At 47.1% G+C, this 13856-nt stretch overlaps 1 long non-coding RNA gene across 1 annotated transcript in view; it reads right to left on the reverse strand.

The window, feature by feature from the left end:
• Nucleotides 1-9748, reverse strand: part of LOC143929956 (uncharacterized) — a 15987-nt gene extending 6239 nt beyond the window's left edge. Inside the window, exon 1 of the long non-coding RNA XR_013262671.1 lies at nucleotides 9267-9748. This is a non-coding gene — a long non-coding RNA (uncharacterized LOC143929956). The remainder of the gene's footprint in view (nucleotides 1-9266) is intronic.
• Between the last annotated feature and the right edge of the window lie 4108 nt (nucleotides 9749-13856).

The raw sequence follows: 13856 nt of genomic DNA on the forward strand, positions 1-13856 counted from the left end.
CTCTCCTCCTCGGCTGACTCCTCCTTTTCCGCTGCTAGCGTCTCTTCCGCTGCGCCACCCAAGCTCGCCAGAACCTATTCAACTTGCCAGGTGAGACATTGCCATGCTGTGCTGTGTCTGTTGTGCCTGGAAGCCAAGAGCCACACTAGCCCTGCACTCCTTTCAGCTTTGCGTTCACAGGCAGATCAGTGGCTAACACCGCTCAATTTGACAGTTGGTAAAGTGGTGTGCGACAACGGTGCCAATCTGCTTAGCGCATTGAAACAGGGCAAAATTACGCACGTGCCATGCATGGCACACGTCTTAAACTTGGTCCTGCAGCGATTTGTTGTCAAATACCCTGGGTCTAGGACATCTTGCGGCAGGCAAGGAAAATCTCGGCCCATTTCAGAAGATCTTACACGGCCATGGCTCACCTTGCTGACATTCAGCGGTGACACAATCTGCCCATCAGACGTCATATTTGCGATTGCCCGACGTGATGGAACTCAACCTTCTATATGCTTGATAACTGCACGTTTCTGCTGGAGCAGCCTAACGTCTACCTGTACGAACTCTGCGGCAGAACAGGTTCTGGGGAGCTGTTTTTTTTTTACAGCGCCAGTGGCTGCTCATGCGCAACGCATGCTGACTTCTGCTGCCATTTGATGAGATCACCAAACTGGTCAGTCGCAGCCATGGCGCCATCAGTGACATGGTACCTTATGCCTTCTTTATAGAGCGTGCATTGCGTTGTATCATTGATCAAGCCGTGGAGGAGCAGGAGCGGAAAGATGAGGAAGACGCAATGCTGGATGAATTCCCAGGAGGGGCTACTCTATCTGAGACAAGTCAACAACAGGAGTCTGAAGAGGAGTCAGAGGAGGATGGTGCCGAGGCGGATGAGGAGGAGCAAGAAGAGCATGCTTTAAGCCTTTCTGGGATCCCTGTTTTTGTGCGTGGATGGGGAGAGAACAAGGAGAACGACATTATCCTGGATGATGAGCAGGAGCCAGGCCACCACACCGCTTCCAGTTTAGTGCAAATGGGGGCCTTCACGCTCCAGTGTTTTAACAGGCACCCCGTATAAAAAGCATAAGGGTCAATGACCAGTACTGGGTGGCAACGTACTTAGACCCCCGGTACAAACACAAAATGGCGGAAATGTTACCACCGTCACAGAGGGCTGTCAGAATGGAGCACTTCCAGGCCTTGCTTCGAGAAATGCTGCATTCTGCTTTTGCGTGCGCTGGCAGAGGAGGAATTCCCACTCCCAGAGAAAGAGTTGCGGGTACCAATCCAACAGCGCCTGCAAGAAGAGGCCGGTTTGAAGATGTGTTGGTGACTTCTGATATGAGGTCATTCTTTCAGCCGACCGGTCTCATCCGGATCCAGCATCAGGGAATGCCTAGACCGACAGGTGTCCGACTACATCGGGTTAACGGCTGGTGTGGACGCTCTGAGGAGTGATGAACCCCTGGACTACTGGGTGGGCAGGCTTGACCTCTGGCCAGAGCTTACCCAATTTGCAATGGAACTGTTGGCTTGCCCCTCATCCAGTGTCCTGTCCGAAAGGATGTTCAGCGCAGCAGGGGGGATCGTGACAGATAAGCGCACTCGCCTAGCTCAAGACAGTGTTGACTACCTCACATTTATGAAAATGAATGAGGCATGAATCTCGGAGGAATTCAACACATGTGACCAGTAGACCATGTATATCTCTATAAATGATTTATTTAATCGAGCACACAGACCTTTTTTCTACATTTGGCTCCCTTCCTTGTACAAAAAAAGCACACCGTACTATATGCCTGTACCCTCCTGTTTGAAGAGGTTGAGCATTGTCATATTTTTGGGGCCCAGCAGTGAGTTGCTGGTATCAGTTCTGCTGTCAGTGCTCTCTATCTTGGTGCTGGTGTCAGTGCACTCTATCACGGTGCTGGTGTCAGTGCACTCTATCACGGTGCTGGTGTCAGTGCACTCTATCACGGTGCTGGTGTCAGTGCACTCTATCACGGTGCTGGTGTCAGTGCACTCTGTCACGGTGCTGGTGTCAGTGCTCTTTGTCATGGTGCTGGTGTCAGTGCACTCTATCATGGTGCTGGTGTCAGTACTCTATATCACGGTGCTGGTGTCAGTGCACTCTATCATGGTGCTGGTGTCAGTGCACTCTATCATGGTGCTGGTGTCAGTGCACTCTATCACAGTGCTGATGTCAGTTCTCTATATCACGGTGCTGGTGTCAGTGCTCTCGTGTCAGTGCTCTATATCACAGTGCTGGTGTCAGTGCACTCTATCACGGTGCTGGTGTCAGTGCACTCTATCACGGTACTGGTGTCAGTGCACTCTATCACGGTGCTGGTGTCAGTGCACTCTGTCACGGTGCTGGTGTCAGTGCTCTTTGTCATGGTGCTGGTGTCAGTGCACTCTATCATGGTGCTGGTGTCAGTGCTCTATATCATGGTGCTGGTGTCAGTGCTCTATATCACAGTGCTGGTGTCAGTGCTCTCTATCACAGTGCTGGTGTCAGTGCACTCTATCATGGTGCTGTTGTCAGTGCTCTCACGGTGCTGGAGATCATCTCCTGCACCCTCCTCATAGCCTACCCTGACCTTTCCTCTCCTCCGTTGCCTTCATGCGCTCCTGAGTCCTGAATTGTCAAAATTTCACAGATAAAAAAAGAATGCTTGTAGTTGTCGATCCAAGATTCACTGCATACATGTGTTATGTCAGTGGCCATGTGGTGGGACTATGTGTGCACAGCTAGTAAGTATTTTGTGGCTGAAAATATGACCTGTAGGTTTTTAAAGTTTGCCTGCCATTGAAGTCAATGGGGCCCGCCGCGAATGTTGCGGTTTTGCAAGCTTTTGGCCGCATTCGCGGTTCACGTTCGCGAAACGTCCCGTCGGAAGTTTGTCCATCTCTACTTATCAATGCAATTCCAAATAATCCAGAAATTTGAGAGTTCTACATGTTGCCCAAGATTCACAAGCCAGGAAATCCAGGCAGACTCATTATAACAGGTATGAATACACTTACTGAACATATCTCAGGCCTTGTAGAAAACATGTTAAAACCGTTAGTCATGAATACTACTAGTTTCCTGCAAGACACCACTGATTTTCTGAACAAGCTTAACAATATACAACGATTACCACCAAAAACAGCTTCTAGTCACTATGGATGTAGACTCTCTGTACAGTAACATCCCTCACAAAGAATGGGTTGGCAGCATGTCACAGATTCTTATCATCCTCAACAAACCACAAATACACTGCTGAGGATGTTACATAGATCATCAAATTCATTCTTACACATAACTACTTTATGTTCAACAATGACATCTATCTCTAATGTATGGGTACTGCTATGGGAAGTAAAATGGCACCCCAATATGCAAATTTATATATGACTGACCTGGAGGACAATTTCCTGAACAGCATACAACAAAAGCCATACAGATATTACAGCTATATTAATGATATCTTCATGATATGGACTGAAGGTGATGAAAATCTAAAACAATTTTTCTCATTGATCAACACTTTTCACCCATCTATCAAACTAAAAATGGATTATTCGAACACACATGTTAACTTCCTAGACACTACAGTATACATCAGGGATGATAAGCTTCACATGTCGATATTCAAAAAAATGACTGACCATGCACCTATCTCCATAAGTCCAGTTTTCACCTCCAACACACTAAACGAGCCATCATACACAGTCAGGCCATCAGATACCACCGAATATGTTCAGACCCAGAAGACAGAGATAAACATCTCAGAACACTGGCAGATTCCTTCCATAAGAAAGGTTACAAAGACAAAACCATCAACAACAGCATAAACACAGCCTTGAAAACCCGAAGCGAAAATCTCCTCCAATACACATAGAAAAAAAAAAAAAACCCAGTACCTCTAGTCACCACATTCAACGAAACACTAGAAGGGATCAAAAAGATAATAAAAGATTTACAACCCATTATAACAGAGGATGAAACTCTGAAAAAAATATTCCAACAACCCCCATTATTGGCTTTCAGACAACCACCCAATCTCAGACATAAACTACAGCAGGAAACTTCACTCTGATTATAAAGTCACAAGTAATGGAAGCAAACCCTGCAATAAAAAATACTGCAAACTGTGAAACCAGATCAATCCATCCAAAAGTGTCACACACACAAATGGGACCTTCAATATCATGGGATTATACAGCTGTACCTCCAGTAATGTGGTGCACCTCATCCAGGGCTGGTGCAAGGATTTTTGACACCCTAGGCGAAACCTCATTTTGCCGCCCCCCCCCCCCTTGGCTCCACCCCTGACTCCATCCACTTTGCCCTGCCCATGTATACACCACCTTTTTAATGAAGCACCCATCAATTGCAGGCTCACCAGCATCCATCAATACAGCCTACCAATGAATGTTTGCTTGCTTCCATTAATTCAAGAGTTGGGACACAGACACAGTTCTCTGCCTGCTGATACTAAGACTTAGTTGCTTGCTGCAGAGAGAAAAGAGTAGGAACACCAGTGGCCAGGTGCCCCTAGGCAACCTTGCGCCCTAGGCAGCTGCCTAGTTTGCCTAGTGGTAGCACCGGCCCTGCTCCTACTACATAGCCATAAAACTCCATGGTTGAGCACTCAACTGCAACTGCTTCAGCTGCAGAGGCAGCAGCAGGTAGTCATATATAAAAAAATTTAAAGAAATATACTTACATCAGTGCCGAGGAGTGAACACATGTGGGGGCATGATGCCTTCCTGGAATTATACCCGGTCGCTTTCAGCGGGCATAGTGCCCATCAACCATGATCCGTTCAAGTGAAAAGGGCCGCTCTGCAAACACCCTACAATCAGGTGAAATGCACGTGGTTGCGGCGCACTAGTGTGGCACTCAAGAAGTTAAAGCAGGTAGTGAGAAGGCAATACAACCTGTCAAATGCTCTCTGAAGAGTGATCCGGACATGGATCACTCTTCAGAGACCAAAGAACACATGAACAAGCCCTAACAGCGTGGAAGGAGTGAAGCTGAAAGTCTACATTCACAACGGCACGGAGCTCCATACGGCGTGAAGAGCCGATCGTTTACATTTGTGACCCAGCACTGAGCGGTGTGCAGTCTTATATATATATATATATATATATATGTGTGAATGGAGATGCGGAGGAGTCTTGGATGGGCATGCAGCATCAAATGAAGACAGTGGAACCCCTTAAGCCCCCGTACACATGATCAGAAAATTATACAAAAAATATAGCTTTTGAATCGATCGTACGATAATCTGATTGTACACAGCGTTCCAGAGCCAATCATGACAGTTAATCCGATATATACGATCGGACATGTGTGAAAAATGTCTTTGTACGATACCAGGTAGTATGATTTTGGTTTAATCAGTACAGTTGTCATTTAATAATACTAGCATCACTTCCAAATTTTTATTCTGTTGTACGAGAATCTTGGTAACTTTAGTAAACTCTTCATTTTTGATGCAAGGCTAGCATGAAAAAAAAAAAAAAAAAAACAGACAATCATCTGTCCGATGATCCCATCATGTGTACCAGGCCTTACTTCAAAACTCAGCACAGCTGTGTCTCTATACATGCAGCTCAACACTTCAAACAGATAACTGTCCTATAACACTGTGGCTCAGCACCCATGTGACGGCACATAAAATCACACGTTTTCCAGCACCACCTGAAAATACAGAAATGTATGGGTGCCATTGATTTATTTATTTTTTTTTTTTAATGGGATCCCCACACATGCAGCAAACACACATTCACGCCCACCAAAACGGACCGCACTGCAATATAATGGAGATTGGTGTGAAGTGATTTAAAAAAAAAAAAAAAAAATCACATCTGCACCTTTATTGCACGTTTCATGTAAACATGGCTGCCCATTGATATTAATAGGCTGCCCTAAAACATGACACTTGGGAATACACACACTATGATACACCTCGTGTATCATGTGGTCAACCCACATTATTACACATCGCTACACAGGGGTGACCCCGCATTATTACACATCGCTACACAGGGGTGACCCCGCATTATTACACATCACTACACAGGGGTGACCCCACATTATTACACATCGCTACACAGGGGTGACCCCACATTATTACACATCACTACACAGGGGTGACCCATCACTACACAGGGGTGACCCCGCATTATTACACAGCGCTACACAGGGGTGACCCCACATTATTACACATCACTACACAGGGGTGACCCCACATTATTACACATCACTACACAGGGGTGACCCATCGCTACACAGGGGTGACCCCACATTATTACACATCACTACACAGGGGTGACCCCACATTATTACCCATCACTACACAGGGGTGACCCCGCATTATTACACAGCGCTACACAGGGGTGACCCCACATTATTACACATCACTACACAGGGGTGACCCCACATTATTACACATCGCTACACAGGGGTGACCCCACATTATTACACATCGCTACACAGGGGTGACCCCACATTATTACACATCACTACACAGGGGTGACCCCACATTATTACACATCACTACACAGGGGTGACCCCACATTATTACACATCACTACACAGGGGTGACCCATCGCTACACAGGGGTGACCCCGCATTATTACACAGCGCTACACAGGGGTGACCCCGCATTATTACACAGCGCTACACCAGGGGGGACCCCGCATTGTTACACATCGCTACACAGGGGTGACCCCGCATTATTACACAGCGCTACACAGGGGTGACCCCGCATTATTACACAGCGCTACACCAGGGGGGACCCCGCATTGTTACACATCGCTACACAGGGGTGACCCCGCATTGTTACACATCGCTACACAGGGGTGACCCCGCATTGTTACACATCGCTACACAGGGGTGACCCCGCATTGTTACACATCGCTACACAGGGGTGACCCCGCATTGTTACACATCGCTACACAGGGGTGACCCCGCATTGTTACACAGCGCTACACAGGGGTGACCCCGCATTATTACACATCGCTACACAGGGGTGACCCCGCATTATTACACATCGCTACACAGGGGTGACCCCGCATTGTTACACAGCGCTACACAGGGGTGACCCCGCATTATTACACAGCGCTACACAGGGGTGACCCCGCATTATTACACATCGCTACACAGGGGGGACCCCGCATTATTACACATCACTACACAGGGGTGACCCCACATTATTACACATCGCTACACAGGGGTGACCCCGCATTATTACACATCACTACACAGGGGTGACCCCACATTATTACACATCACTACACAGGGGTGACCCATCACTACACAGGGGTGACCCCGCATTATTACACAGCGCTACACAGGGGTGACCCCACATTATTACACATCACTACACAGGGGTGACCCCACATTATTACACATCACTACACAGGGGTGACCCATCGCTACACAGGGGTGACCCCACATTATTACACATCACTACACAGGGGTGACCCCACATTATTACACATCACTACACAGGGGTGACCCATCACTACACAGGGGTGACCCCGCATTATTACACAGCGCTACACAGGGGTGACCCCACATTATTACACATCACTACACAGGGGTGACCCCACATTATTACACATCACTACACAGGGGTGACCCATCGCTACACAGGGGTGACCCCACATTATTACACATCACTACACAGGGGTGACCCCACATTATTACACATCACTACACAGGGGTGACCCATCACTACACAGGGGTGACCCCGCATTATTACACAGCGCTACACAGGGGTGACCCCACATTATTACACATCACTACACAGGGGTGACCCCACATTATTACACATCGCTACACAGGGGTGACCTCACATTATTACACATCACTACACAGGGGTGACCCCACATTATTACACATCACTACACAGGGGTGACCCCACATTATTACACATCACTACACAGGGGTGACCCATCGCTACACAGGGGTGACCCCGCATTATTACACAGCGCTACACAGGGGTGACCCCGCATTATTACACAGCGCTACACCAGGGGGGACCCCGCATTGTTACACATCGCTACACAGGGGGGACCCCGCATTGTTACACATCGCTACACAGGGGTGACCCCGCATTGTTACACATCGCTACACAGGGGTGACCCCGCATTGTTACACATCGCTACACAGGGGTGACCCCGCATTGTTACACAGCGCTACACAGGGGTGACCCCGCATTATTACACATCGCTACACAGGGGTGACCCCGCATTATTACACATCGCTACACAGGGGTGACCCCGCATTATTACACATCGCTACACAGGGGTGACCCCGCATTGTTACACAGCGCTACACAGGGGTGACCCCGCATTATTACACAGCGCTACACAGGGGTGACCCCGCATTATTACACATCGCTACACAGGGGGGACCCCGCATTATTACACATCGCTACACAGGGGTGACCCCGCATTATTACACAATCGCTACACAGGGGGGACCCCGCATTGTTACACATCGCTACACAGGGGTGACCCCGCATTATTACACATCACTACACAGGGGTGACCCATCACTACACAGGGGTGACCCCGCATTATTACACATCGCTACACAGGGGTGACCCCGCATTATTACACATCACTACACAGGGGTGACCCCGCATTATTACACATCACTACACAGGGGTGACCCATCACTACACAGGGGTGACCCCGCATTGTTACACATCGCTACACAGGGGTGACCCCGCATTATTACACATCGCTACACAGGGGTGACCCCGCATTATTACACATCACTACACAGGGGTGACCCATCACTACACAGGGGTGACCCCCGCATTATTACACATCACTACACAGGGGTGACCCCGCATTATTACACAGGGGTGACCCCGCATTATTACACATCACTACACAGGGGTGACCCATCACTACACAGGGGTGACCCCCGCATTATTACACATCGCTACACAGGGGTGACCCCGCATTATTACACATCACTACACAGGGGTGACCCCGCATTATTACACAGGGGTGACCCCGCATTATTACACAGGGGTGACCCCGCATTATTACACAGGGGTGACCCCTTAATTACTGCACAGAGTTGCCCCCATTATTACAGATAACCCCACATTATTACACAGGGTAGACCCCTCCATCACTACACAGGAGGAACCCCATTATTACACATTGGTGACCCCCAGTAGAGAAAGTTGCATAGAGGTGATAGTAGGAGGAGTGAACCATATACAGGTGGGGGGGGGATCCCAGCACACACTTACCCCATGGTGATGGGTTGTCAGACAGCTGCGGGTGACAAGCAGCGGGACGACTCGGTGTCTCTGTGCCTCTCACCAGTTGATCTTCATGGAGCTCCAGCCGGCACTGGGCCGAGTGTGATCCCGGGAAGGAGAGGCAGAGTCACTGGGATCTAGTGTGCTCCGTCCGTCCGGATCGCCCCTCCCCCCGCCCAGCCTCCAGTGATCAAGGATAGTGGATCTCTGCCTATGTTCTCTGCTCTGATTGCACTGTGGATGTAGTGAGAACACAGGCGAAGAGCATCCCCGGCATCCCTTTAGATGGGTCACAGGTGGCACAGACCTCCGCCCGCCGTCGCTGCGTCTCTGACACTACAGAGTGGCTGCCTGTTGTTTTGAGACCAACACAGTTTCTGGCTGCAGACAGAGGGAAGAGAGTCACCAGTGGCCGGGCGCCCTAGGCGGAAGTGCGCCGTAGGCGGCTGCCTAGTCCGCCTAGTGGTAGCACCGGCCCTGACCTCATCCAATGCAACAGGTGTAGCAAAGGATCTTATGTTGGTGAAACAGGACAGAAGTTAGGATGAAGAGAGTGAGGATGAATTTGCACAGACATACAGTCAAGGAACATAAGGAAGAAAGCTTCTGCACATCTGGACATCATTTCTCACAACCAGATCACACTATAGAAGACCTCAATGTTTTAGTTCTTAATGGGAATTTCAGAACTATCTAGGAAACGAAAACGTTTGAGCTAAGAATGATACTTCTTTTTGACACAAAAAACAATGGCCTAAATTTTAATATTGGATTCCTCACCCACTATACTACAGTTTTATGACCCCCTCTTTGACTATCGTCCTCTCCCCCTCCAGTCTATAGCTTTCCCCCTGTCTTATCTCACATGCCGATAGCTTTATCACCATTGCCAAACTATTGATTTGTATGTGTTTGTTTTTCTTTTTCCTTTCCCTCAGAGATTTTTTTTTTTTGTTTTAACACTTTTACCTTCTGCTAAAACTTTTGTGAATCAGTACTGCTTGGACCATGAAGAAGGGGACACACCCCGAAAGCTAGTCCATGAAAAATTATATGTTAGTGCAAATAAAAAAAGTATCACAGACAGTACTCAATTTTCTCTGTCATAATTGCACTAATACCGCTACAATCACCTCCTTGCATCTATTGTAAAATATTTCGTATTTTTATGTTATGGAAAAAACTTTTAAATGTTTTTTTTCTACTTTAAATAAATAAAAAGCAAAAAAAACAAAAAAACATTAAATTGACCAGTTTTTTAATGCTGTGTGTTTTGACATAAGAAAATAGGTTTGTAAGTAAAAATATAATGCAGTTAGGTTTAGTTAAGGTGAAAATATACTGCAAGAAATATGATAACAGCATTATTACTAAACACTGTAGGACCTGATTTTGCAAAATTCCTAGACTGTTGACATAGTAACAGCCTCCCAGAATCTGCATAAAAACTCCAAGACTCTTAAGATCAGCCGGGGCTGAATTTACTAGTCGGTAACAGATGGTCTGCTTTGACTAGGCTGTCTGCAAACCTTTAGCCTCGGATTCAGCAGGCACCTTCTGGATATCAGTGCCCTCTCTGACATGGGACTGGCTATGTTCACTAAAGAATGAATAATTTAGTAGAATGATCTAGCTCAGCCTTTTTCAACCTTTTCAACACAGAGGAACTGTTGAAATAGTTCTCCAGTTTCAAGGAACCCCTGCTAAAAATTAGAAATCTACAACTCATGATACATTAGTGTGATGGCCAGTGGGAAGAATGGTCCTTACACTTGTGGTCATTGGGAAGAATTACCTCCTTACAGATAGTTAAAAAGATCAATGGTGTCAGTGGGAACATATCTGACAGGCAGAAATTGCCCAATGCTGAAGGAACCCCTAGCAACCTCTGAAGGAACCCTAGGGTTCCACGGAGCCTTGGTTGAGAATCACTGATCTAGCTAATTTAACCTATTAAAATAATATTGGACAATTTTCAAATTTGAGCTAAGAATGTGTTCCTTGGATGCTGTTTTGTCAAAGTTAGAGGAGTTTTTATGCCTCTGAGGCACTGAGGTCAACGTTTATATAAGAGAGCACAATATTAATCCATGAACAGTTTTAATGTCCATTATGTCCAATGTAAACTAAAGGCTTTGTTGGATTCACACCAATTGTGTTGCATTTACATATGCAAAACCCACTTGGGTTGGTGTGCATTTTCATGCTTTTTTTTATTTGTGTGTTAATATGCCTTTGAGCTGCAAGTTTAAAAACGACTTGCTAAGCTATTGTAAAAATAATGGGGAGGTAAGAATTGGTGAAAAATATTAAAGTATGAATGGCCAAAAGCAGACACATGGTACAATTGGGAATAGTAAAAATGATCTGCACAGCTGAGTTTAAGCCCCGGACCAATTGTCAGCCTATGGACCAGAGGTCTTTTTACAATTTCGCACTGCACTGCTTTAACTGGTAATTGCGCGGTCATGCAATGTTGTACCCAAACGAAATTTGCGTCCTTTTCTTCCCACAAATAGAGCTTTCTTTTGATGGTATTTTATTGCCTCTGCGATTTTTATTTTTTACGATATAAATGGATATAAAAGACTGAAAATTTTGAAAAAAAAAAGATATTTTCTACTTTTTGTTACAAGAAAAATCGAATAAACTCAATTTTAGTCATACATTTAGGCCAAAATGTATTCAACCATATGTCTTTAGTAAAAAAAATGTCAATAAGTGTATATTTATTGGTTTGCGCAAAAGTTATAGCGTCTACAAACTAGAGTACATTTTCTGGAATTTACACAGCTTTTAATTTATGACTGCCTATCTCAATTCTTGAGGTGCTAAAATAGCAGGGCAGTACAAAACCTCTCCAAATGACCCCATTTTGGAAAGTAGACACCCCAAGGAAATTGCTGAGAGGCATGTTGAGCCCATTGAATATTTTTTACCAGAAAGATTTTTTATTGTTTTTTACAAGGTGATAACAAAACAAGACAGTAGCTGCATAACAGTCATGTACAACAAGATCGTAAGGCACATATATCAGAACATGAGTACCCGAGAGGACATCAAGCCTTTAACATCAACAGACAGTAATACCCATCCTTAAAAGCCCTCCACCCACCGTGAGGGACAGCAGGATCTCCTGTCCGCATCTGATAGGGTATGAGCACTAGCAACCCGAAGGGGGCGCTGAAATATCATTGCTGAGAGGAGCCTACTGACACAGAAGGCACAGCACTTGGGGGTTAGACCCAAACCCGCAGCCTAATGACTGCTGTGGGGGGGGGGGGGGGCAGGGGGAGGGAAGGAAATCCACCTCCGGCACAGGCTGAACAGGAGATGAGACCAGGCGCCATGTGAAGATTAGACCCGCATGAGGCCCACCCCATCTAAAAGGGGTCAGCCGCATGCGTCAATCCAATTTGACCAGATCTTGTTGTATTTTTGCGGACAATTTCTACTTTTGAATGTAATACGGTATAGCGGCAGTACATTATTTATCGTTTTTCGCCACGACATTTCAGATGGTGGATCTGCCTGCTTCTACCTGAGCAGTATCTCCCTCCTCGCATAGAATAACGCGTAGGTCAGGCACAGCTTGACATAGCGGTCTCCCTCTATGTCATCCAAATGACTGAGCAAGAATGTCAAGGGATCCAGTGGTATCGGCATCCCGCACACCTCTCCCAGAGTATCCGCCACCACACTCCAGAACTGGTGCAGCTGCGGGCACGTCCAGACCATATGAAAAACGTCCCCTCCTCCGAGTTGCACCTAGTACAGTTGGGGCTAAGGCCAGGGTAGATGTTCGCAATTCTCTGAGGTGTATAATAGGCCCTGTGCACAAATTTTAGCTGTATAAGTCTATCTCTGGCCGCAATCATAGAGGGGATATAGGTGGTCAGGCACTCTTCCCATTCTTCCTCCCCCAAGGAGGGAATGTCCCCCTGCCATTTAAGCCTGGATCTGCAAGTCTTGACATCATGGGTCACCGTTAGGTGAAGATACAGGGAGGAGAGAGGCTTCTCCAGACCCGCCGAGATTAGCAGGCTTTCAATTGAGTCAGATTCTAGCATGGGTCGGGAAGGGAATTGGGCTCTGAGGGCATCTTGAAGCTGCCAGTATCTAAATAAGAATTTCCCCAGTAGATGCTGGGTCTGTCGCAGCTCCCGAAACTTAGCTATCCTCCCTCCTGGCATTACCTGTCGCAGCTTTATGATTCCCCTCCTGGCCCAAGCCGCCGGATCAGGGACCGTGAGCAGATGGGGTAGCGAGGGGTTAGCCCAGAGAGGAGTGTGGGGCGAAATACACCCCCGTTTCAGGACAGCCGCCCTGGAGGCTCTCCACACCCGGATCACAGTTACCATAGGCCCAGTCACCTTAGGGCTGGCCCTTTCCCCCCTATAAGGGAGATTGGACAGCGCCGCATAGGATCCGAGAAGGGCGGCCTCCAGGGTAACCGCTGGGTTTTGACGAGGCTGCGAGAACCACCATCTCACCGTGACTAAGACCGCCGCCCAGTAGTATACCAAAAAATTGGGGAGAGCCAGACCACCCCTCGACAACGGGAGATAAAGTACAGTC

Source organism: Lithobates pipiens, unplaced genomic scaffold (assembly GCF_037356315.1).
Source record: "Lithobates pipiens isolate NorthernLeopardFrog02 unplaced genomic scaffold, aLitPip1_a1.2 Scaffold_25, whole genome shotgun sequence".
Taxonomy (NCBI): Eukaryota; Metazoa; Chordata; class Amphibia; order Anura; family Ranidae; genus Lithobates; species Lithobates pipiens.